The sequence below is a fragment of the Vidua macroura genome, chromosome 3 (assembly GCF_024509145.1).
Source record: "Vidua macroura isolate BioBank_ID:100142 chromosome 3, ASM2450914v1, whole genome shotgun sequence".
NCBI classification, from domain to species: Eukaryota; Metazoa; Chordata; class Aves; order Passeriformes; family Viduidae; genus Vidua; species Vidua macroura.
Window position 1 is genome coordinate 75,554,748 of NC_071573.1, and position 22,439 is coordinate 75,577,186.

At 36.2% G+C, this 22,439-nt stretch overlaps 1 protein-coding gene across 10 annotated transcripts in view; it reads right to left on the minus strand.

The window, feature by feature from the left end:
- LOC128805774 (uncharacterized) overlaps positions 1–22,439 on the minus strand; it is a 196,092-nt gene that overhangs the window by 164,315 nt on the left and 9,338 nt on the right. The window contains exon 1 of one of the 10 annotated variants that reach the window (XM_053974680.1): positions 6,349–6,437. The exons of 8 other annotated variants lie outside the window; for them this stretch is intronic. The gene's annotated coding sequence lies outside the window, so the exon portion shown is untranslated. Of the gene's footprint in view, positions 1–624; positions 705–6,348; positions 6,438–22,439 lie in introns of those variants that run through there. One more of the 10 variants, XM_053974678.1, reaches the window with a different exon arrangement.

Consider the following 22,439-nt stretch of genomic DNA (forward strand, 5'->3'; position numbering starts at 1 on the left):
GTGAGCTAATCCAAGCCTCTTTCAAGGTATTGTCTTTAATGTCAACCATGCTTAAATGTCAGCCTGTGTGTAGAATATGTTTTCCTTTCTGCAAAGTCAACAGGTTTTCAGTCTTCTTTATAGTAAAACTTAATAATCCCAGCACTATTAACTAGTTAAAACCTGCAAATTACTAGGTTTGTTTTTTTTTTCCCCCTTAAAGTGATTCAAAAATACCTCTTTAATGTTAATGCTTATGTTATTATGGTACATGGAGCAACAAAAAATTTCTACATTTGAGTTTTAGGCATTTCATTGTCACTGCCAAGACACTTGCTGGCAGGAAATTTTATCAAAAGATAGTCCACCTACAAATTTTCTGCCCTTCTGTGAAAAACAACAGATACTTAAAGCAACAGCAAAACAGAAATTCAGGATGACTCATACAACAATATATTCTCCCAGAGTCACTGAACAAAAAATGCGGAGCAATTCTTAAAACATCTATTTCTCTTATTTTATTCAACCATCAAGGTTACAGGAATCAGTCATTCCACACAGTTTTGTGTATATGCCCCATCCACAGAAACACTGAAGGCCAGGTTGGTCGTGGCTTCAAGCAATCTAATCCAGTTGAAGACGTACCTGCTCATCGCAGATGGGTTGGACAGGATGACCATAACAGGTTCTTTACAATCCAAATACTCTATGATTTTGTAGCTCAGAGAAAACAGAGACTGTGGGATATTGTAAAAACTGTGTTAAACTTCATAATTTATCAAGAGGCCTTTGCAGCATGCAAAAAGAATGAACTGCCATTTTGAGAACTTTTGAACATATGTAAGTCAGAAAGCATTTGTTGTTAGTTAAAAAAAAGGAAAGAAAAATAATAAAATGTGATATAATTAAAAAATCAAAATGTGAATAACAAAACATGATGAAAACTCATTCTTCTTTCTACACAAAAAGGATGGGGGAAAATTTTTGTTAAAGAAATAAAATGTTTCTTTTTTTGAAATTATTGTATAACAGAACTAGTAGCTCAGAGTGTTAGGCAGTCTGATTGCCAATATCAAATGGTTTGCCAAGCATTTCTCCCCATAACAGATTTACCATTATTATGAAGACAAGGGTTTAAGATTACCAATGATGAAAATTATCTGATATGCAAATATTTAGCATCTATTCAATTTATTGGAACAATGTAATCTTTACTATCATTACTAAAAAAATTTCAACCAGATGAATATTCCTTTCTTGTAACCATAAAGAAAAAGGAAAAACAACTTTCATTTTCTTCAATGGATTCATTACTACAGATCATTCCCCTGAGAAATACTCCATACAATCACAAAGAATACCAAAATCTGAATCTTGCCTAAGAGTCAAGAAGAGTTGGAAGGGCTTCAGAATCAGCTTTAGCTCAACAGTGATTTCTGCAGCCAATTAAACAGTGGAATTGATGTACTCTGAGAATGCCATATGCTGCCCTCTGCTGAAAAGATGATCATTATGACTTGCGGTCTTATGGCTGGAAGGTCTGACAGACGGGAAAAATAAGTGGAGGATCCTCTGATTTCAAGGATGTGGATAATTCCTTTAGGGAGAAAGGAAGATTAAATGCTCACCTGGGCAAAGAAAAATTTCACAGAACATATGGTGTATATATATATAAATTATCCTGACAAGAACATGAAGTCAGCAAATTGGTTATTAGAAATATAACTATTGAGAATTACATTGATTATATTCATAAAAGTCCTTAAAATGGCTACCTGTCAAGACATTTAGATCTAACATGTGACATACTTTAAAGATATTATAATGTAATGAGGAGAGTCTTTCTGAGTGATTTTTTTTATCATGTTCCCCCCGTGGTCTCTGATTGGTGCATATATATTTCAAAGTTACTGTGAGAAATTTAGCAATTATACCTCTGTTAGATTAATAATAAAATATTTACAGTCTAAAATATTTTTAATTTTTCACAGACTCTTACATGTTAAAGTGGGTGTGAGGGAAAAGAGCAAGAAGACAAAAAGGAGATCTGAGCACTTATCTAATGCTTACAGTATCATTTGCTACATTACCAAAAATATTTAAATTCAAGAGGATTCTACTGCATGACAACCAGGGAAAAATTCTTGATGGATCATCTGCAGCCATGTTTGCAATACTGTTTGATCATGTTTGATCATCCATAGTGATACAGATTTAGTCAGACAAAATATTTATATAATTATATATGTATGTATATATGCTCCAGCCCCTGGATCATCTCTTCCTCCTCTTCCTTGATGTAGCCTCTATTGTTTCTCTCACTGTTTCACTGGTTTTTCTTCCTCCTCCTCTTTCTGTTTGGTATTTTCTGCCCTTTCTTAAATATGTTCGTGTATTTGGGAAGTTGCCAAACACAAGTTGTGCTGGTTTTACACAGCCTGGTTCTTGGTAGTGGGGAGGCCACAGAGGTGGCTTCTGTGAGAAGCTGCTGGAAAGCTTCCACCATGTCTGGCAGAGCCAATCCCTGATGGCTCTGAAGACGGACGTGCTGCTGGCCAAGGCTGGGCCAATTGGAGATGGTGGTCATGCCTCTGTGATAACACATTAAGAAGAAATCAAAACAAAGTTTGGGCCCCAGTTTTAAGTCCAGCCTGAGTAGGAATGAGAATTTGTGAGAGGAGAACAACATGCAGGCACCATAGTCAGTGGAGGAGGAAGTGCAGGAGGGGGTCCAGGCACTGGAGCTGAGATTCCCCTGCAGGCCATGGTGTGACCATGGCGAAGCAGCTGTGTCCTGCAGCCATGGGGGATGCAGAGATCCACCTGCAGCCCATGGGGATCCATGGGGGATGCAGAGATCCACCTGCAGCCCATGGGGATCCATGGGGGATGCAGAGATCCACCTGCAGCCCACAGGGGAGGTGCCCATGCCAGAGTGAGTGGATGCCTGGACGAGGCTGTGATCCAGTGAGAGACCCATGGAGAGAGAGGCAGGCCCTGCTCCCAGGCTGGAGCAACCTGTCCTTGAAAGACTGCAGCCCATGGAAGAGTGACCCACACCACAGGAGTTTGAGGGGTACTGATGTTCATGGGATGTACTTCTGTTGCAGCAGTTTTGGGAGGGCTGTTGCTTGTGAGATTGGAGCCGTGCAGGAGAAGTTCACGGAGAACTGTCTCCTGTAGGAGGGACCCCATGGTGCAGCAGGGGAAGGACCCGTCTCCCTGATCAGCACAAGAAACCACAGGTGATAAACTGACCAAAACCCCCACTCCCTGTGTTCTTACACTATCAGTGGGAAGGAGGGAGGAGTTGGGGGGGGGGAAGGCATTTTCAAGGGCTTCTTTTACTTCTCATTATCCTCCTCTGATTTTGTTAGTAATAATTTTATTTATTATCTCTAAGGTGAGTCTATTTTGCCCTGGAAGTGTTTTCTTCCAGTCCTCATGCACCTGTCATTAAATTTTCTCTCCTCTGCCCAGTTGTAGCAGGGGAGGGTGAGAGAGCAGCTTACATGGGTGCCTTGCTTTTGGCCAGTGTCAAACCATGACACTTGTCTGGATAGCTGAGCTTTGGCCAGCTCTGGGTCCATTGGAGAGCTGTGTAGTTTGTTAGTTTTCACTATAAAAATTGTAGTATCTTCCTGGAACCTGTATTGCAACCTGTGCTGCTCAACATATTCATAAATTATATGAAAGCTGGAAGATTATAGAGTTTACTCACTTTGATGGTAATGTTTTTTTCAAATATTGCTATATTGTCTGACGATGGCAACTAAGAAGCAGACACAAATTCAATACAGACAGATATAAATTCACAGACCAAATAAAAAATAATTCTCATTTTACATACACAGTGATAGACTCTGAAGTATATTCTCTTAAATAGCAAGACCTTTGGAGTTAGATCACTTTCTGGAAATATCAGGAATATACTTAAGAGTAGTTTATAAAAAGAAGCAAAGAGAAAAATTATTATGATTACTATTATTGCCATAGAAAACATAAAAAGCACAGCTCAATCTAAATAGGGTGTATAAATCTGGTGGTCCTTCTTACCACAAAAATAATGAAATATAATTGGATGCGGTACAGAAAAGGAAAAAAAAATGAATCAAAGTTGACACAATTTCTGTATAAAGAATGACCAGAATTCTTTAGCCTAGAAAAGAAATAGGGACATACTAAAGACCTTACATTAAAACTGGCATTAAGTACGTGAAAGAAAAGCATTTTTTACTCTCCCTCCCCATAGAAGCAGTAGGGAAAAAATAAGGGAAAATAGCTATCAGAAGATTCAAAACAAACAGAAGAAGATAATCCTTCAAACGCATCCATAGAACCAAGGATGCTAAATTTCATTCAAACATTATCAAATTATTCATGGGGAAACAAAATTCTACCAAGGGCTATGAAAATAAAAAATCCCTAAGAAAAATATCTCCCTAATTCAGGAGATCTCTAAGCTCTGATTCCCAGACCAAGATCTGTACAACTTAAATCAAAAATGTACATCTGAAATAGAGAACTTCAACTCAGTGGCTCAAACATAGACATTTCAGACACCTAGGGTATCTGAGACCTGGGGCTAGCAGGCATGAGACTAGAGGAAATGAGTCCTTCTGGAGTGACAGCTGGAGGCTAGCTTAAATGTGGTAGGGCATTTCAAATAGCACTAGACACTTCTATTTTGATTATTAAATCCTACCTTATATGTTGAAAGAAGTAGCTCAGGTTTACAGAGTCTCAAATGTCAGTTAAACACATTTCCATTTATAAGAGTTTGATAGCCAGTAAATACACCTTTTATGTCAAAGCATGCTGTTGGTGCCCTAGTCAGCCAAAGAAACTCTGATAATTAATGTTTATTGTCTAAGCCCTGCTTATCAGCAACTATAGCAGCTGATTTTTTAAAACAATCACATCCAAACTACATCCATTTGCACTGTGTAACACTATACTTATTTTTTAAAGTCCTCTTACCATTTAATACTTTTCCAAAGTTTATGTTAAGAACAGAGAAGTAGATATTTATCACAGATGAACATTTCAACTTCAGCTATCACAGTTACCTTGATAAATTAATACAATGCTATCGGGATTACACATCATAGATTCAAAATAGACTTATAGCCACCAATCCAGAAGTAATTCTGCCTCCCTGTACCTTTGACTAACAACACTATGGAACTTCATGAATATCCACTATTCTTTCCCAGGAAACTCCAGGTTCAATTGATGCTCAGGAGAAATCTGCTCTGATAGAAAACCATGATTGTAAGTACAATTTTTATTTCATTTGCTGCAGCACCTGGAAACTGTGTAATAAACAACTGCACAATTGAAAAGAAGGTATCATGATCAAAACAAGTGATAGCTTCCCTGGAAAACTTGGATTGTATTCCCCTGCTGCATACCTTAACATTGATAAGGCACTTAAACGTAGCCTTTCTGAGGCATCATTAATTGTGCCCACACATATCCCATTCCAACTTATTCCTTAAATATCTTTTGCAAAAATGCTGATAACATAGTTATAAATGCAACCCAGAGGAGTTTTGCTTTCAACATACAGAAGTTAATTTACAGCATATAATGTTAAGTACTCTGAAAAATTAGGTTATAAGGTTTTGGGTTTTTTTTTCAATTTGTATATCCTGGATTATTTTATATAGATAAAACCACTTTCTCTCCTCCCTCATTTCTCTAGAAGATTATAGAAATAAAATAATTAAGATTATGAAGACTCAGACATTGAGCATCATGAAAATGCAGTCATTCAGACTTCAGAGCAAAACTGAGCAACAGAGAAGGCAGAAGGTTACACGTCAAATGACAGGCCAACAAAAGTGAAATACAGTTGTAACTGAGACCTGTATTTAATAGCTACATATTTAATCTCAATTGCACAGATTGCAGTGAGGGAGTAAGCACTGGAATTCACTTAACTGTCAGGGAGCAGAGTTAAAGAATGTCTGGTCATGGAAAAAGTAGGGGATGGACATGAAAAGGAGTCTGGAAAGAGCATTCTGACAAAGAGGCAAAGAATGAGGAGAAGCCTAAGAGCAGCTGGGTAAAAACTGGAAAAAAAGAAGCCACAAGGAGAAGTGAGATAAACACTTATTTTATTTTAATACCTGTACTATATCAGAAAGCCTCTGCCACGTGGAGAGTAGGGAGGAAAATTTGCTAAGATGTTAGCAAAAGGTGAGACTGGACATGGTTATGAATGAGACTGAAATTTGGGAGAAGTATTTGGAGTAAGAACTAGAGGGGCTACATAGGAAATGTGGAACTGTATATGCAAAGCAGAAGGGAGATTTGATGAAGACAGTGGACACACAGGCAAACAAAACTCTTTACACTTCTCACCTCTCCGTTTCAGCTTCTCAGCTTAAAGCTACCTTCCAAAAAGTATTTTTTCACAATTACTTTCTACTTTATCCTCCAGTTTCCATTCAGTTTCTCTCTCAATCTTTTAAGACTCAGCAGACGCGTTGTTTTCAACCTCAAGCCAATCCAAGCACCAGCAGCCAGGCCAGGGCTCACAGTGGCCCAGCTGAAAAGAATTGCATTGCAAATCACAGAGCTGATGCCTCATTGCTATTCTGACTCAGAACTGCTCTAAGAAGGAAATTTATTCTGAGTCAGAACTAGTTCAGTAGGAATGGCCCAGGTACGAACTGATGAGACAACTGCATGTCTGGGGTGGATGCACAAGCTCTTGTTAGATATAGGAGATGCAAAGGGGAGAAATATATTCAGCTGCCATCTCTTACACTTATAAACTATGAAAGTATAGAGCATGCTTAGTGATTGTGATAGAGAATTAGAAATTAAGTTCCACTTAATACACTGAGCACACAAACCCCAGTTTTTCAAAAGATAATAAATCTTGAAGGAAGGGAACAGGGAAGGAAGAACCAAGTGTGGAAGCTTTGGGTAGAGCCTTCTGCACCCAGTAAACCAAGTCATACTTCTGATGTAGCAGCTAGTCCCATGTCAAAGTACAAGAGTCACAAAGTATTTAAATTAAAAATAGCAATTTTCTTCCTTCCCCCCCCCCTTCTTTTTAGTTTCTTTTTATTAAATAACTGGGACATTTTTGCTCCAATGATCATAACAAACTATCTGAGGTAGACATTAGCATGAAAATTTTTGCATCAGATTTTTAAACTTAGGCAAGTTTCAAATAAATGAAAATGGGCCTGTAATACTACTGATCCTATATCCATACCTGTCACACTCTTCCTTGGGAAATATTGTTCCTATGCAAAGACTGAACTATTTGTAATTATCACATGATTCTGTCTTTTAGAAAGAAAATGTTTTAGAAACATTTTACCATATGATACATAATAACTTTATCCTTGATGCCATCCATTTTTTAACTTCATTTCAATGCCTGTCTATAATATTGGCATAAGCCACAATGAAGATCCCAGAGATGGCATATTTGTACTGCAAAATAAGGTTAAAAGTAATTTAATGATATTCTAGAAATTCTTTAAGGTCTAGCTTTTGAAAAAATGCTTAAACATTCACTACTCTGGAAGGAAGAGCATAAATGGGAGATTATTTTTTTCAAGAAATAAGGAATTATCTTTTTTTAAATGGTAATTATCAAAATGGGAAAAAACTTGCATCATCATTGTCTTGGTGGTCAAGAGGTGCCATTGAGAGGACAAAGTGATTCTTTGCTCTAGTTAAGAAATAAGATACTCTGAAGTACACTGATGAACTCATGCCTCTACTCAGCTTTACATGAAATACTTACACATTCATTCTGGCAGACAGAAAAAATCACTTTCGGCCTAGGTAGTAAAAGTATTCTCATGGAGAGTAGGAAAAGTAAATTTGTCTTTCCTGACACAAAGGAAGAAAGTGCACTAAGATCTCCCACATCTGAGCTGAACATTCTAGCATGGGAACACTCACAAAATGGATATGGTAACACAACTATCATTGACATCGTCAGTCCAGTCTTTCTCCTTCTTTTTAATTTTTTCTACTTTTTCTGAAGGCAGTTGTTTGGGTAAGTCCATCGCAAACTGCAAACTATGATTTGCTTTAAGTAAACCAAAAGCAGAGATCTAGGCTGCATTTAAGTAAACAAAAAAATGCAGTAGGTCTCTGATTTTTTAAAAGAAAGCTTCACCCAGAATTAGTAGCCTAAAAAAAGTCTTAGCATCAAGGAAGAATGCAACAACGTATGATTTAGTGTCACTAGAGGTGACAACAGAGCTGTAAACTACAAACACCTAAAAGCTTACAATACAAGCTGTCAAGCAAAGAACTCCCTGCAGGTTTAGACCATCTGGATAGCTCCAAACTTTTCTTAATCTCAGTCAAAAAAGAACATGAACATGGATGTATAAACAGTGGAATCTCAAACAGGAATGGAGACACTACTTAGCATCAGCTACTTAAGTATTCAAGTAACACATCCAATTTCTGCATCCACAAATCAAAAATAACATCAGTAAGTAGCCAAGTTTTCACAATATAACCATCAAAGTACTCAAAAACATGACCTAAAGTGAGAGAATCAAGAAATTTCACCTTCTTAGTATAATGGATAACTATATTACAGTCTATAAATATATACACAGGAAGACAAAATTCATTTCCATCTCACAGACAAAAGCATAACAAGACCCAGGGGCTACAAACTGAAGACAGACAAACTTAGAGTTAACATCTTAATTACCAATGATGAGTACCTCATTGAAAATTGTGACAGACACTCCCATCCTTGAAGTATGCTTTTTAAAAAGAAAGGTAGAGAGGTTTTTTATCTTTAGAGAGACATGACCTAGTTCAAATGGGAAGAAACTAAGACAGCCATGAGGTCTCTGTTGTACAGTATGCCAGGCTAGATGATCACAGTACTCCCTTCTGGCTTTTTAATCCATGAAACTGTGTACATTTCCATTTCAATGAAACTGCATCTTTCAATGAGCATTTTTTAAAGGAACAGCTTTCCAGTGAGCTCTAGTTATGCCTTGAAGGCATAGCACTCTTTTGGTGGAGGCTTGTGAAAAACTTCTGGATAGCACAATATGGTGTTACTCTGAATGGAGGAAGCATTCAGTCCTTTCTGAGGCAGAGCTGGGACCAAGTACAGAATACAGTAGAAACTGCTTTGTTTAACATATTAATTTGAAAATTAACTCTTTGCAGTATCACACTGGATCAGTTTAAGCCCTCAGTTGCACCATCATTTCATGAATTTCACAATCGCTTGGCATAACCTAATTTTTTGGTTATGTTTACCCGATACTTTCTCTTAAATCACCATAAAATGGAGGGGTCTAATGTAAAAGTGTTACACTGGAATATGTTTGGATCGTGACTTCTGATTTCATTTCTTCAAAAAGGAATTCTATTTTTGTGCATCAAACTACATGGAAACCTGAACCAGAAAAAGACAAATGGATAACATTGGGCAGTTCACATAGAATATTTTTTATTGCACCAAGGCAAATCACTAGGGCAGACACAGCCTTCAGACACCCTCTGGTTATGGCAATCTAACCAGTTCGTTATTGTCCATTTGAATTAAACCATCACTTGATAATATTAGATAATAAATGATTTTTTTTAAATCCACCTCACTATAGGATTTTGGAGTTTTGAAGTCACTTATTTTGACAGTTAGCAATAAATTTAAACTAATCTGCGTTCAGTACAGGGCACAGGATGTTACTTATTCATATCTATTTCATTTTCTTACAGCAGTTTCCATTTCATTAATATGTTCTTGTGATTTTTATTATCCCATTTCAGATGTGTAAGGAATAAGAAGAAAAAAATATAAAAAAAGATTAAGATAATTCTGACTGCTGACACACAGAAGTAAAACTATAGATCCTTTATGTGAAATTATTAAATTTTTTTGCGGGTAATACAATGAAGTGCAGAAACCTTCAAGTTCAATGACATAATAGCAGCTTAAATGCAGTTACCCAATAAACACAGTGTATAAAGACTTAAAACGCAAGCATATCTTAAAGGTAGAAAGGATAATCAGAATAGTTTACTACCTTCTGAAAAGATCTCATTATTTTGTGAGTCAATCTCTGACTGCAATTTGTGTGTGTGCATTCACTATAATCACATTTAACCTTGAGAAAATCCTGCATCTGTTACATGCTTTATCAGGGACTACTTGTACTAGTAAGTCTGAAAACCAGTTCTGACTTTATATTTCTGTGATGCCAGCAACAACTTATGCAATTATTTGTCTGCTTTTAGATTAGTGTTTGTGAATAATTTCTTATGCCAGCTATTAGTAGTTATCTTTTTGTTAATATTTTTCATCACCATATCTGTAGAGGTCACCGTGACAGAAAGGGCAAATCATATAGAAAATATCTGTAGTCATGAATAAAGAGTTTGAAAATAACACTATTTCTTTTTCACTGTTTCATCCACAATGTTACCTCTCACGGTCTGACCTCAGCTGTGTAACAATACCTGATGAGAGCATAAGAATAGCAACAACCACATGTTTCACCATAATTGCTGTTTGTCAGCCATTTCTTCAGCATTAACAACATTCCAGACAACTCAAGGTCAACTATATCTTATGCTAAGGAAAAACACCCTTCCTATCAAAAGAAATGGGCCAGCCAACCAAATCCATTGCCAGCTTCCAGATGAGTGCTTGATTCTGGCTCAGTTCTGCACCCACAACTAAGGAAAGCAAAGCCATTGAGTAAATTCTGCCAGTATAAAATGGCAACCAAAGCAACTGAAAATATTGCCAATACTTTTTTCCCCTTTATACTCAACTCTGTGTTTTTGCACAGTGTTTTAATTCAGAGAGCCAAACTAGTGCCCTGAGATGACCTTCTGTATAGATTTGACCTTAAAAAAGTTTTAGAGGATGTTGATATGAAGACAATTCTCTAACAATTTCTAGTGTATATTAAAAAGTATAAAATTACATATCACCAATTTTCCACCTTCGGTCCTACTAAATTTACCATTGAAACTGATAAGAAATATTAACCTAAAAATAAATTAATACGGTGTTACAGATTTGATTAAGACCCATACTAGGCACACGAGGGTTGAAGAATTTAGCCAAGTATTGTCTTAGAAGAATTGCATGCAAAAGAAACAGAAATACGATAAAATCAATTTAGAGAGAGCTTTGCAAGGAAAGTAGCCATATATCACCAATTACAAAAATAATGTATCTTGGGGATGTAAATAGGAATTACTGTTTGCCATTTTTACCAAGTGCTAGATAAAACTGTATGAAAGGAAGTATTCTTTAGTTTGATTTCTCTTACACTATTAATTCTCCATATCTAGACATTTCTAACAACAAAAACAATAGTTCTCAATTTTTCATAGGAAAATTAAAACAAACTCATGGAAAAGCTACCAGCTTGTGTTAGAAAGCATAAAAGAATATTGCTTTATTCAAAGATGCAAATGCCAATCTAAAAAAACTTTAGATTCTTTTTCATTAGAAAATTACTTTCAAATTTAATACTGGACTATTCATCCTTTCTGTGGAGTACTAAAGGACAAGATTAATGTATTCCAATCTTTTGATGGAAGATTTTTGAAGAAAGATTTAGAAGGGTCTAATGCCATGAAGCATTTGGCAAGAACATCAGTTGACCTTATGCACCAATTGTTTCATGTCTTTTGGCACTGATACTGTGTTTTCTTCAGCTCCACAACATGACCCCTGTTCACTGCCAAAGCAGACCTTGACATTAAGAAAAGAAATTCTGGTGGCAGCAGATTTTAGGGCATCAAAAATAGCAGATTCAACATCATCAGTCTCATGAGAACATTGCAGTATGATGATGGAATTTCCCCCCAAAAAATTGTTCAATATTTTGAACAATTGTTTTATGAGCATGGCTGCTCATAAAAATTGTGCCATCTACTTTTCCGTTGCAATGCCATTCAGATTGATAAATTCTAAAATTTGCAAAAAGGTATCTGGTTTTTTTTCCTAGCTAAAGAACTATTGGTAACAAAGATGCATATCTCAACAGGCAGACATCAACTAATGAAGCTTGACACCATGCTAAACACACTATTATAAGTAACCAATGAAGTTTTACAAAGATTAAGTGATAAGAGCTACAAGCTCTGCTCAGTCCAAGTTCCAGGTTTAGAATTATGATGTGCATTAACTAAATTTGTTTGGACTCCATACAACAGGGTTTAAGTCTTGTCATTATAATAATTCAGTGTATAATTAAATGCCAGATTAACTCTTAGCTCGGTCTGTTCCATGAATTAAAAAAAAAAAAAAAGACATTCTGATGACAGAAAATCTAGGTGCAAAGGCATCACTATAATTAAATCATGTAGCACAATAAATGTTTAACATATGAAATTTGTTTGTTGAACCTACCTGTTGTTTCAGTTATTGTAAAGTGACAGTCTACCAACAGAATCCCAGTGTTTAGAGCTATTTGACTGACCACGTAATCACTGAAGGTCTCAGTGTTATGTATAAGTGAATACATAACACAGACTAGGAAGGATCAAAAAGATAACAACACAAACCAAAGAGAAAAAAGATTTAGAGACAACAAAGACTAAAACAACATTACCTCTAAATTTTTTTGCTTATATTAAATTTAATGATTTGAAGTTTTGTATATCTACACAGTTCTCAGGGAAATACATGCCTATAACTCTACATATTTTGATTGTATCTCGTTTTCCTGACGTTCTTCTGTTTGAGACTCAAGCTCACTGCAAACACATTCTTAATTCTAATGTGTGTGTAGCTCCAATGAAGTCACAATGAGGCGTTTGGTATATGGGTGTCTTTAGTATTATATGTAGTATATGGGTATATAGGTGTCTTTAGTATGTAGCTTCTCTAAAGGAATCATCATTTCTCATCTTTATATAAACATCTCCTAGAGTAAAGTAGTGATTTAGTGTGGGATGTTGAGGCAATTACAAGCTCAATTCAATTCAGTTTAACAAACTAAACAAAACTAAACAAGAGTAGTATGTTTACATTGTATAATAGCGTTAATCAGGTATAAAAATATAATACCTTCTCTAAAGGACAATTATTAGGTTTTAAAACTTTCTAAAGCAGAAAAAATATTATCCAAGACATTTGTTTGTTAGATTTCTGTTGAAATTACATTAGAAAATTCCCTCAGAAACACTTAATGGAATGCAGCTATTCCAGAATAAGAGGAGGTACTTGCTCAGCAGGGTGCTGATACTGTGAAGGGAATACAGATTTCTCTACATTATCTTTTCCAGCGTTCTTTAGAAGCACATAATACAACTACCTGGCAGCATACATACTCTATTCAATATTTTGAATGGGAAGAATAGAAAAGTTATGCAACTCCAAAAGTGTGATAAAGTCACGGGGGGTGTATTGCACTGGTAAGTGATAGTAAGTCCTTTTTCCTAAAATTTCCTTTTGAATTTGTTAAGCACAGTAAGGATGTTTCAGAATTCTTCCCTTGTCTGCCCCTTCACAATTACAACAATAATCACAGCAGACCTTAAAGTATAGAATTAGATCTTTTGTCTTCAAATGTTTTGCCTTTACAGATTTATTCTATAGCTAGGGTGAGGCCATATGAGAAATATGTAAATCATCACTAAAAACATCTTGGTGCTCTTATTGTCTTCTATGTCAGCTGGGCAGCAACAAGGAAGTCAACAATGAATTAAGTACTCATGCTTTTATTCATGACTGCAAGCTACACTGACTTATAGCAATGATTAAATAATCTTGATTTTATGGAAAATATGCATTGGAACTAAACTGAGCACTTAATTTTTTCTGAAATAAATCTGACCAGAAGTAAGAAGCAGACTTATTGCTTCTACAGGAGTCTTTTCAAAGTGGATGTGAAGAACATAATTCTCCTCTCAGCAATGCTTAGCTAAGATGGTAAGTAAAGAACAAACACACCTTGGGATGCATTGCATCAAACTTTCGGTATGCATGACACTGGACCTTTTCCTCTGCTTATTTCCTCCAAAGGAAACCATTAGAAGGCATTTCTTCTATAAGCTAAGACAGCATTACTTCACTGGAAAACACAAGTTACGATGCCCTTTATTGCCAGTGTTTGTAACCCATTATTAGGAATATATGATCAGAAATAGTGAGTTTAATGTAACATGTATTAACTATAGCTGAATTTACAGGATCACAGAATGTCTGAGGTTGAAATGGGTTTCTGGAGGTCATCTGGTCCACCCGCCCAGCTTAAGCAGGGCCATCTATTCTTCTGCAGTCATGCAACCATCCCACATCTCATTGATCCCAACAAGATAAAATCCCTGCAACTGCATATAAATCTCTAATTTTCCTCATATTTATTCTCCACACCAGTGTACAGACCATCATAGAGACATGCCAGCATGCTGATTTCTCAGAAAGAGTCTGGGTTGTTGGTTTTCTTCCATGATGCCACTTTTCCTAAGGCACTTCCTTGTTCACACACAAATGTTTGAATTAGAAAGGACCCCGCTTTAGCCTTTTTTGGATAATTTTGTGCTCCCTTTCATTCACATCACCCCAAGCTTTTTGCTGTTAACCCTGACCATCACTCTCTCACAGGGCTGGTGGTAACTCTTGTGCTTGTTGACATGGGTATTTGAAAGCCCTAGTATCAGGTCAGACATTCTGCTGGCAAAGGCACCATTGGCCTGCTTATGGAGGTGGATTCCAATCTCTTCCAAGTAGGTTTTGATCTTCAAGCAGGGTCCCTTGGTCATAGAAACCCAATCTCAGTTGCCACCAGCAGCTCTATAATCAAACTCTGACATGCAGTATCCTTGCAGCCCTCCCTTTCCTTGCAATATTGAGAACAAGAGCTGGGCCCCCACATCACTGACTATATCCTCCAGAGCTCTGCAGTCAGTTTTGATACTCTCCAGGTTGCCACCAGCAGTATCACTAGTACCCACACAGAAGAACAGCCACAGGTCTGGACAAGCTTTGGCAACACAGCCCTGGATCCAGATCTCAGGCAAGCAGAACATTTCTCTAGGTGACAGGTTGGGTTGGCAAACAGTTGTCTCCAGCCCCTACCACATGGAGGTTCCTACTTCCATCACTCCCCATTTCCTCCTATCAGCCTTGCATAGCTCAGGGTCAGCTGGCCCAGAAGCTTTGCTGGAAAGCACACCAATCCCCCTCAGCTTTGAAGAATCTCTTTTTACTCCTGCCAAAGCCTGTTTTCTGTTGCTGGGTATCCAGTGCGCAACCACATTGTTAACTCCAGAACCAACAGTCCCAACAGTTCCAGATACTGATTAGTTAATCTCCTACAGAAGGCATAAACACCTGCATTTTTCTTTCAGAGAAACTACATCACAGATTATGCACATGGAATAGATTTAATTTTTGAACATTATTGATTAAGAGGGTGTTAAAAAGGACACTTCCTTTATTATATTGATACTCTGAGTTACATGATTTATTATTTCTATGAAAGGGCTTTGGTTACCAGACAAGAATTCATTATGAGGGTGTAAAAATAACTGAAATAAACAAAATACTTTAAGCATATTCAATACTGCAAACTTAGTTTTGTGTAGTGGGTCTTCCAAAGAATTAATGTTTGATATATGAGCCAATTAGATGAAAAGAACCATTCAATTTACTTTATAACAAATACATTTTATTCAAAATGCCCTTGAAAGCAACTATACACATCCTGAGTGTATAGTGTTCCTTCCTATGTACTCTCTAATCCTTGCCAATGAAATTAGTCTTTATTGATTTCCTAGCTCACTAACAAAAATGTCAAAAGAAAGAGATAAATGAAAATAGTACTGACCTCAGTTCCTCAGTTTTGTACTTTTTGTTCCTCCTTACATATATGACAACTTTATTCATAAAGTCACTTTTTGTGCCTTTTTTTTTTTTTTCAGATGTTCCAGTCTGTCTAACAAAGTATTTAAGAAACATCAGGGTCTTACTGGAGTTTTTATTATTCCCTGGTGAGGTTTACCTTTTGTTAGTTTAATGCATTTTAATACTGCACAGACCAGTGTGGAAACATCCTGCAAATTTTAGGTTCATCTCCATTGCATGTAAACTGGACCCAGGTCACTTGGCACAATTGAACCGTATGATATTCCCATGGGCTCACTCCTCAAGTTTGTCCAGATCCCTCTGGGTGGCATCCCATCCTTCAGGCATGTCAGCAGTACCACACAGCTTGGTGTCAACTGCAGACTTGTTGAGGAGGTTCTCAGTTCCATTGTCTGTGTCACTGATGGAGACATTTAACAGCACTGGCCCCAGTACAGACACCACTAGTCACCAACACCCATCAGGACGTGGAGTCATTGATAAGCTTGCATTATTCTTGCATTTTGTCATGTCCCAAGGTTGGGAGTCAAACTCTTTCATTTGCTGCCAACTCTTTTTAATTGCACAGTTGAAGGGACAAAAACCCAAAAAATCCCCAACCAAAAGTGAAACAAACTCCACTTCATTCCTATTTTCCTTAAGTTCTTCTACGAAAATCTGTCACTTTCTTCAGTTGCACTGTTTTGTTTGCTCACAAATCTGTGAATTTTAGAGATAAAATATTCAAGGAAGTTTATAAGATCTTTCAATATAGCCTCTTCAGAACACTCCCTATCTTTTGTAACTTTTTAGCAATTATAGATTGGGTCTGGGTCATTTTTTTTTTTTTAATTAAGAGTGATCCACTGATCAAGAAACTCATGAGATTACTTTAGATTTTATTTGCAGGTCATACAGCTATTAATTAGACAAGAAGAAGAAGAAGAAGTATCTTTAAAATATCCTTGAATTCAGTAAGTCCAGTCAATAATTTCCAAAAATAAAACCTGTATCAGTCACTTTCATTGATAAAAGGGGTAAGAAGCTTCAGTCATACAACTGACACAATCAGAAAAAAGACATTGCAGGAAAAGTCATAGAAATTTAAAAATATATGAGTGCTTTTTTTCTTGGAAAATTAATTGCAACATATATCATATAGAATATTCCCCCAAAATACACTGTAAATGCCTGCGATACTGTAAAAGGAATATTTCTTACTGTTTTCTTTAGGTGAAGAATTCTAGAAAATTTTAAGAATCTGGAATAGGAACAGGTTTTACATGTAGAGTTTTATTACTCTATAAAATCTGTGCATGCATGCATCAGTGAATCCAATTTAAATAAACACATTTTTCTGCCTATTTTTTCACGGCTACATTGTAGGTAGTGCCTGCATATTTACCTGAATAATTACAATACTCCCTAACTCTGAACCATTAACCACAATGTAAAACATAGCAATAGAAAATAATGCTCAATACAAAACCTTTGGATCTGCTAACATGTATTTCTGTGTGTGTGGAGTCTCATTCTCTTTGATGGATCACGACTGGTACGTGAATTTCCATTCTAGACGACTGCTAAATTTCTCGGCAAGGTTATCAGATTGGGGCATTTAAATTCAGCCAAAGCAGCAGATGTTTTGTGTTAGTTCAGTGGCTATTCATGAGCACATATAACAGGTACCAGAGGAGTTGTTATCGAAGATGATTCTATTAAAGTACTACTACCAACTGTCAACTTTTTACTATTTATCACTTCATGTTTGTAGGTATATTCCAATATATTTTCTGTTCCTAGATTAAGAAAATTGATGACACGGAGAAAACATAAAGTGACATAATTTTAGCTAAAACTTCAGAAGATTTTTATAGCAATAAGAAAGAAACCTGATGCTTTTTAAAAGCTCAGAAAATGTCTACCTGGCAATAATTGGTGATTTTTTTTTTTGCTATTGAAATAATTGAGGAATGAATGGATTATTTGGGGCTAGGAAAGTGAATAATCTATTGCAAAATAATAAAAAAATCACTTGAAAAAAGAAAACAGTGAATACTGTAGACCACATAATAATAGAGATATGAAGAGCAGAGGACAGTAAGGAAATAGGAATGCAGGGCATGTGGTTCAGTTTTCTAGGGTAAGAGTAGAAAGAAACATCAGTAATAGCTTCCCATCAGAAGCTGTTACTCCTAAAAGCCTGGCACCTGACCTGATTCTTCAGGATATGGATCAGGTTTCTATGAATAAGAAATAATGAGTATATTTAAATTAGTTTAAATGAAAGAAACGCCATATCTTTACTAAGACACCAAGCTTGGCAGCATTTTTTGTAGACTCAGAGAGAACAAAAAGCTCCTTGAACCAAAGACTATTGTTCCTTTTTACATGGTTTCCTGAAAAAAATGAGCTGCTTTGCTCAGCTCCTCTTGATCACTTCCAGTAACCATTTCCATCTAAGTCCAATACATGGGAAAAGGTCTCAAAGATTTAACATTCCCACAAACTTTGTGAAAGCAGATAGCTGTATTGGGTGTCTGCTAGCTACAAGAAAAAGAAAATGCAACATGAATGCAACTTTTACTTAGTAGTGTAAACCTCACTTCTCAGTAAAGGCCCCCTTTTCAAATGGATTCTCTCTTGTTCAATACAGGGTAAGTTTGTATTACAGCCTGAGTATTACTCAATTAAAATATCAACTCACAAATCCAAACCCATAAGTAATATGCATTAATTTAGTCTTACAGGACTATTTCTTAAACCAAAACTCTCTAATTCAAAGCATAAAACCAACCAATATGCTGCTCATTCCACTCTCTCCATCTCTTTGGCATGCAGCCCATCACTCTTTCTTCTTCTCCCTTGCACTAAGAATCTGGCATTCCTGCCTGCAGTGTGGCGCAGCACCCACTGGCTCCCCCATCATCCCCCTCAGACTATTGAACAACCTGGTAGCTAAAACGTGCTACATGAAAACACAGATGTGATCACACTTAGGGATTTCTGCAGATCTTAGTGCTGCCCATCTGCACTGAAAGCGTAGCAAGTACCTCTCCCAAAACATATCAGACACCTCCAAAGATGAAGGCAGCATTTCAGTGCCACACTTTTTATCACTAGATTTTAACAGACATTGAAGAGAAGCAAGAGTGCAGTGGTTGCACCAGGTAGCTAAATGCAAGAACCTACATTTAAGGTGAAATTAAGATCATAGTAATATATATATGCTGAGTTTAAGGGATGTGCTGGTTTAGGCAACTGTAAGAGCACTGATTTCCATTGACTGCCATTTTCTAGCATTTATGCACCAAAATTCCACAAATCTCATTTTAATAAAGACAGGCAATCTAGTTCTCACTGCTCTTGAACTTGCATATAAAAAATGTCCAAAAATGGTATGGAATTGAAGTATCTTTAATATCTTCTACTTTTTCTAACATTCTGCCAAAAAATGCTGCAAATAACTAGCGAAATGTGCAATGTGTAAGGAAGCGTGCATTTTGCTACTATGCCACACTGTTTTCTTTGCAATAGGAAGCTCATCTATTCTTTGGATCAGATTTTAGTATAGCAGTTGCTTTAAGAACATTTGAATGGGATCAGATCAAAAGTCCAACTGGCTCAGTATCCAATATAGGTTGAAAGCAGCAGTCCAACACTGTTAGGAACAAGACATAGATGATATCACTGTTGTTATTACTCTAACTTAACGATGCAGAATTTAAATGGGAAAAAATCTCAACTCAGACTGTTGTATGATACTGAGCCTCCCATGACAAATTCACTTGGCTTTATTAACAATCTTTACAGTTGAGCTGGAATGAGAGAAAGTTCATAAACAGTATTAACACCGGTAAAATAGAATAGTGCTTTGTCTTGTCAACTAATAATATTTTAAGAAGCATTAACATTTTGAACCCCAAGTTTCAAAAATCTACTATTCAAAATGAATATGGAGAGAGATTGCAATTTGTATTTGCAACAGTTTATACTGGGAAGATATCCCAAATATTCATTCAGATCAAGGTATGTCCTGAAGCAGAAGTAGACAGCAGTATTGCATCACCACAGAGCTGTATTTAATTTAGCTGCTGTGTCAAGATGTACAATACAGCAGCTCAAAAAAAAATATGCTAGTTCAGTGATAATATTTTTGAGATCCTAGCAGTGTACTTGCACTTTAAATATAACACAACTGGCTTGACTGACCCTCGATTTAGGGTCAGGAAAAATCTTGTGGGTTAATTATCCTACTGTTTATTTATAATGGATAGGTAGCTTTTGTGTAGCTGTGATTATCTCATATATCTAGCTGATTCTCTGCTAATAATAGCTCGCTCTAAGAAGTATTAAGATCTAGCATTGATTTCAAAAAGATTAAACCACTGTGCTAATATACAAGAGATTATTCAATTAGTAATGATGACTCGCAACATTGATCTAAAAATGCTCCCTCCTCTACAGTGAATATCTAAAGTATAACTTAGCTAAATACATAAAATCAAAATACTCAAAAGCAGTCAAAAATGTGAATTGTAAAATTTTAGGAACGAGAAGCAGTTTCCACAAAATAAAGTTTCAGAAAAACTGATCTTGAAGTATCTCAAACTGCTGTTACTAAATAACTAGCTGTTATTTTTAAAAAACTCTAAAATTAATCTATTTTGAATTAAATTGCCAGATTTTCACTGTAAGTTCTCCAACACATTCTGTTCCATAAACCTGGCAAGTTTTTGTTGTGCAGCTGCTTTACTGAGCAGTACAAAGGTGTTCTCTATTGGTAAATACCCAAAAAAGTTGAATGACAGTCAAACCGTGACATTCATTCTCTTTTTGAAATTTCTAGGTGAGTTTCCTGTTGGCTTTCTTTTTAATTGTTTCTGCATGATTTATGATATCATACCTTCCATTAAAAAATTAAAATTCAGCTTAAATAGGCTCTAGATGAAACTAAATTTTCATAATTTCAACATTATGCCAAACAAACAACCAAAAATCTCTTTCCTTTTATTACTGTAGGAAGAATTTCTTCTCAAATATCTGTCTATTGAAATGTCTGCCTCAGTGAGCAGCTGTCCATCACACTGAAATAAAACTCTAAATTTTCACCACTATTGCAAATGGTCAATTTTTAGGGTTTGTTTGGTTTTTTTTACTAAGAACCATATTTGTTCATGCACCAGGACAAGGGACTATGAAGGAATTGCAGGAACTTTTCCCATCAAAGTGCAAGAGTCAGCTGTATGTGCTCAGAGTGGTGAGGACTGCTTATAATTCATCCCATGGTGAAAGACAAATACCATTCATTCAATGCACCTCTGAAAACCTGGGGTTTTTTTCCCAAAGACATAGTGATAAGAGAGGTCCATTGACTCAGCTCTTCCTCTACAATGGCTTTCACAATCTCCTGCAACGTTCAGCTTGAATTTGTACTCATTATAGAAGTGGGAGAGGTTATTTTTATAATTTAGTCCACAAAGGATAGCCATATACTGAAAACCAAATCAGTCTGAGCAGGGGATAAATTACAGTATCTTTGGAGTGTTGTTTTACTGGATAAGGTTGACTAAAAGCATCTAGCTCTAAATGTAATTACAGCACAATTTTACAGCTTTTACCAACCTACTTGAAATTATTAGGACTAATCTGTTATATGACACCATTGCATAATTTTCATTTTTCAAATAGATTGGCTTCCTTATTTTGGTAAGTATTGTTAAATCTATTAGAATATGCAACATGCAATTAGGTATGATTCATTACTTATGCCCAGTAGTTAATTTGAGATGCATTTTCTGATACAGTTTTCATGATAATGTATTTTCATTTATCTAGTTTTAGCTTGCTGTAAGACAGCTGTCAGTTTATTCTCATTGCTCTCTACTTTTATTGCTCCAAGCTTAAACTGCACGTCAGACTGACAACAAGGAAAGTTTAATGTACTTCTAAGTCTTGCAAGCATACCTGGAAAATTACAAAAGAAAATTCTCATCAGGAAACCCGAGAAGTCTCCAAAAAATACAAATAATTCCTTTCAGCTTCTATGTGTGTATTTATAAAAATAGTGGAGACAGAATAAAATTTAAGAGATTTTACAAAGCAGAAAACTATTTCAGACAGACAAATTTCCTCTTCTCTCTTGCCAGGAAGAAATTTCCCTCTGGAGATTTCCGATCTAGTCATCAAATATCATCCTCACCCTTCTATCTAGTGTAACCCTTCTCTGCCAAAAGGATAATACAACTCCTATTCACATCCTACCATGGACATCTGGAAATAGGATCATCTATTCTATAAAATAGCATTATTTGCAGTTATCATACAGACTGAGGCCTTTGAAGGTTAGATACCAGATAGAGGAACAAAACTCTTCTGGTTTTTATCCATGACTGACAGACACTGCAGAATAGTTCCTTTGTACAGTCATGTTAAAGTTTGTTATTATGAACTCTTCAGCCAGAATGCCTGTTTCAGCTATATTTATTTAAGTTGTTGCTGTCAAAATAAAGATTACATCATTTTACACCCATGTCTTACAAATTAGGTAGCCAAGACATCTGCAAAACCAAGGGTAAACTCATTTACTTTGGCAAAGGCTTTGATATGAACTGATAAAAACAGTATCTGC